Here is a 5,183-nt window from a genome sequence, read left to right as displayed (position 1 = left end):
TTTTGTTTTTTGAGACGGAGTTTTGCTGTTGTTGCCCAGGCTGGAATGCAGTGGCACGATCTCAGTTCACTGCAACCTCCACCTCCCGGGTTCAAGTGACTCTCCAGCCTCAGCCTCCTGAGTAGCTGGGAACACAGGCGTGTGCCACCACACCCAGCTAATTTTGTATTTTTAATAGAGACGGGGTTTCTCCATGTTGGTCAGGCTGGTCTTGAACTCCCAACCTCAGGTGATCCTCCCACCTCGGCCTCTCAAAGTGCTGGAATTACAGGTATGAGCCACCACGCCCGGCTGAAATTTCTTTTTTCTTTTACTTCTTTTTTTTTTTTTTTTTTTGACGGAGTCTTGCTCTGTTGTCTGGGTGGAGTGCAATGGTGCAATCTCGGCTCACTGCAACCTCTGCCTTCCAGGTTCAAGCGATTCTCCTGCCTCAGCTTCCTGAGTAGCTGGGACTACAGGCGTGTGCCACCATGCCCAGCTATTTTTTTTTTTTTAGTAGAGAAGGGGTTTCACCATGTTGGCCAGAATCATCTTGATCTCTTGACCTCGTGATCCACCCGCCTCGGCCTCCCAAAGTGCTGGGATTGCCTGCATGAGCCACTGTGCCCAGCCACCTGTGAGCTTTCTTTTCCTCCTCCATCTCTGGTCCTGACCCCTCATCCTCTTAAGCAACCCTCTCCTGCTTCCAGAAGCTTTCCTGCCAGTGAGGATGGAGATGGGGAATCAGAGGCTCCAGGCATCCTGAGGTGTGAACCAGAGCCCTCCGGGCCCCCTAGGCCTGTCACAGTGATGACTGGTCTGTGTCAGCTCCATATTACTAACTCCCTTCCCCCTGAGGCTGGCATGGGGCAGGCCCAAATGTCCAGCAGTTTATCTCTAAACCTCTCAACAGATGCCCATCTCCTATCTCTGGTTTTTATAAACACGTGATCCAGACCCACAGCCTGGCCCAGACAGGGGCACGCAAGGAGATGCACACATGAGCCCTCATGGACACATGCAGGCACACACACAGCTAAATGTGTGTGGATGTACACGGATATTCACATGTGAGGAAATGTGGCTATGATTAAAGGGATGGATTTTGACACAAACCTTTCTTTCTTTATTGACTGTGTAGTACAGTTTTCGAAGCCTGAAACATATACAATCTTCTTTGATTCTTACAAAGGCCCCACCGGGAGGTGGGGGCCCCCTTCAACTGAAACCTCCAGGTGACAAATGAAGACACTGAGAGAGACTCTGTGGGGATGGGGGAAGATGACCTCAGTAAGGTCATCTAGGTGACCTTACTGTTCAGTGGCCAAGCCAAGCCTGGAGCTCAGATGCTGGGTGTGCAAGAGAGTCTTGTCCCCCTCAGCCTAGTCCCTAGGACTCTGCACCCTTCCTTCATCTACACTCCACCTACATCTAAGCCTCCATCCTATTACTCTGCTGTCTCAACATGACCCTCTGCTGTCCTAAGCCCTCAAAGGCTGCTGAGGGCAGGTCAGGGACACCAGGCTGTGAACCCAGAGTCCCCAGGATATGGGTCAAAGGTTGGTTTTTCTCAAGGCCCAGCTGGACATCCGGCTGAAGGTGCCCAAGGCTGGGGGATTTTGTGTTCCCGGGCTCTCCCCCAGGCCACGCATCTAAAGATGGGGGCAGCTGTGCTGGGGGAGGAGGAGGAGTCTGGAGACACTCATAATAGGGCGATTCATCTCTGCTGTCCGCTCCTGATTCCAGTCCACAGCCAGCTTCCCACACTTCGAGCCTAGAAGCAGGAACAGTGTTCAACAGTGGCCTAAGAGTTGGGGCACACTCTGGAAAGCGGGGTCGAGCATGGAGGGACTCAGTGGGGTTCTGTGCCTGGGCTGCCTGCTCTCCCTGTGCCTCAGACCTGTGGCTCCCTGGTCTTTCTGCCCTCTTTACCTGTCCTCCCCATCCCCATGGGGTTTGAATCCCGGATCAGCACTCAGTAGCTGAGTGACCTCAGCAGGTGACTTGTCAGTTTTGTCATCTGTGAAATGGGGAAAATACAACCATTTCTGGGAGTTGTTTTGCAAAGTGGGAGGAAGTGCTTCCTAAACTAGAACATGTCTGCATGTCTGCTTTCCTCTGCCCCTCCCCCACCCCACTCCGATGCTCTGGAAGAGATTAGGGGTTTAGGGGTACTCTAGAGTGAGTAGCTTTCTATGTCTCCAACCCCACCTCTGACTCACTAACAACAAGGAAGGCCTAGGTCTCTTTCTTTGCTGGTTCGGGCTACTCCCATTCAAGCAGAAAGAGTTTGGGGTCAGGATATGAAAGGCGTGGCAGTCCCACCCCTTAAAAGGGCCCCAGCCAGCCCCTCTGGTTCAGCAGGCTGGGACTTGCATCCTTAGCCCTTCCCTTGCCTGGGAACCCACTCCTCCAGCTCTGACCTTAAAGAAGTCTTGGCCTCCCACGTGGTGGATGGGGCTGTTCAGGCCCCTTCCCTGGCTCAGCCCTCCCACCCAGGTGAGACACAGGCCTTGCTCAAGATACCCTGGGAGGAGGGGGAACCTCCTCATCTGCCTCCTCCCAGAGCACCCAGGAGGGCTGGCTCCCAGCCTGCACTCAGCCCTGGCTCTCCTTCCCAAAGCACAAGCGGAAGCCACGAGGACCCTGGGCAAGCTGTGACTCAGAGGGCTGGGGCCTCACCAAGCTCAATCTCTTCTCTGTGGAGCCATGCTTTCTTCCACCTTCGGCTCTAGGGGGCACCAACCACATTGACTACAATGGGAATGCTGCTTCCGGGGTCGCACAATGGAGCAGTGGGCTTCTGCCCCCCACAGTCAGGCCAGCCTGGTGCTTCTGCACAGGCATCCTCAGATCCTGTCCCCTTTCTGTCCCAGGTGACCCAAGGAGGGCTGACAGGAATAAGGGGCCCATGGAAAGTACTGCATCCTTCCCCTTCCTCCAGTCAGAGTCCTCTCACATCCACTAAGAAGCAAGAAGATCTACCCATGTCTTTTCAGCTCCGACTCTAGCCACTCCAATGTGTATGTGTGTGTATCTGTATGAACATGTGTGTACCCATGAGGTATGGACATGAATGAGTTTGGTGGGAGTTCACGGAGTCATGGTCCTGAAGGTTGGGCCCTAATGGAGGGGGTGGGGAACAAGGGCATTGAGACCCAGCCCTCGTTCCACTAGCTAAGCCATGTGCCTTGGCATGTAGCTGCATTGACTGGAGAGGGTTGCAAAGATGCTCTATGGTGAGCTGCAGTCCAGGATTGTAGATAGACACATACATGCATACATACATGGGTGAATACATGTAGCTGCATATGTGTAAATAAATGCTGCCCAACGTGAATAAGACAGACAAATCCACAGTTGTGTGTGTAACTAGCTACTTTCTGGTGCAGCCCACAAGAAAACCTATGTGAGTTGAATGCAGACAGATGTCTGTGCAGGTTGCTTTTCTGTTTGTTTGTTTATTTGTTTGCTTTTTGAGATGGAGTCTATCTCTGTTGCCCAGGCTGGAGTGCAGTGGTGCGATCTCTGCTCGCTGCAACCTCTGCCTGCCAGGCTCAAGTGATTCTCCTGCCTCAGCCTCCCAAGTAGCTGGGATTACGGGTGCCTGCCACCATGCCCGCCTAATTTTTTGGGGGGAGGTGGGGGATAGAATTTCACTCTTGTCGCCCAGGCTGGAGTGCAATGGCATGATCTCGACTCACTGCATGCTCCACCTCCCGGGTTCAAGCGATTCTCCTGCCTCAGCTTCCTGAGTAGCTGGGACTACAGGTATGGACCACCAAGCCTGGCTAATCTTTATATTTTTAGTAGAGATGGGATTTGTCCATGTTGGCCAGGCTGGTCTTGGACTCCTGACCTCAGGTGCTCCATCTGCATTGGCCTCCCAAAGTGCTGGGATTACAGGAGCAAGCCACTGCACCCAGCCTAATTTTTGTATTTTTAGTGGAGACAGGGTTTTACCATGTTGGCCAGGCTGGTCTTGAACTCCTGACCTAAAATGATCTGCCTGGCTCGGCCTCCCAAAGTGCTGGGATTACAGGCATAAGCCACCATGCCCGGCTCTGTCACCCAGGCCAGAGTGCAGTGGTGCGATCTCGGCTCACTGCAAGCTCCGCCTCCCGGATTCATGCCATTCTCTTGCCTCAGCTACAAGCGCCCGCCACTGCACCTGGCTAATTTTTTCTTTTGTATTTTTAGTAGAGATAGGATTTCACCTTGTTAGCCAGGATGGTCTTGATCTCCTGACCTCGTGATCCTCCTGCCTCAGCCTCCCAAAGAGCTGGGATTATAGGCGTGAGCCACTGCGCCCGGGCTCCAGGTTGCTTTTATAGGGGAAGAGGAAAACATATAAAAAATAGAAGTGTGTGTAGTGTCTGCTGGTGGAAGAACTGCCCCTGTTTTTCTCCCCTGCTTTGGTTCCTAGGCTAGATTTGGATGCCAGCAGGCCCAGGATGGGATAGGATGAGGATGGGGTGTCGTGGGCTGGGGTTCCCCATTTTTTTTCAGTGTTGAGGAGTACCTTGCCAGTTTCTGCCCTGTGCTGCCTTTGCAGCTTCACTTGAGGCAGGGATGGGCTGGATGCATATTATAGGGTGGGAGGAAAAGGGGGCAACATGGCAGGGGTGCTCTACCACTCCCATAGCCTGTGATCTGGGCCCTGGCACCAGGAGTCTATGGTTCTGTCTTGAGTCACAGGCTGGCAGTGGGGCCAGCGGGCAGGTACTCAGTGATGGCTCCCTGATTCACCATGGGGCCTCCCAGCCTATAGAGGCCTGGAGGGTGGGGTGCATCTTTCTGGGTCAAGGGTCATTAGAGTCCTCATGTGGGGGTTCTATATATGTGTGAGCCCATGGCGAGGTTCTCATGTGAATGGGATCCTTGAACATGGGAGCAGAGCTCAGTGTCTATAGGCAAGTGTGTGACTGTGAACCACGGTGTGTGTGTGTGTGTGTGTGTGTAAGCACAAGTGCTTGCATGTATGTGAATCTACTTTATGTGTATTGCTAAACCCATTTCTTTGGGCATGAACCACCTCTGGGACTGGGAGCCCTTATTTCTTTTGTTTTCTTTTCTTTTTTAACATGCCTATCTAGGCTGGGCACGGTGGCTCATGCCTATAATCCCAGCACTTTGGGAGGCCAAGACGGGTGGATCACCTGAGGTCAGGAGTTCGAGACCAGCCTAGTCAACATGGTGAAACC

This window comes from Mandrillus leucophaeus, unplaced genomic scaffold (genome assembly GCF_000951045.1).
Source record: "Mandrillus leucophaeus isolate KB7577 unplaced genomic scaffold, Mleu.le_1.0 Scaffold208, whole genome shotgun sequence".
Lineage (NCBI taxonomy): Eukaryota > Metazoa > Chordata > Mammalia > Primates > Cercopithecidae > Mandrillus > Mandrillus leucophaeus.
The sequence above is the reverse complement of the archived record's forward strand: the minus strand, read 5'-3'. Positions refer to the sequence as shown.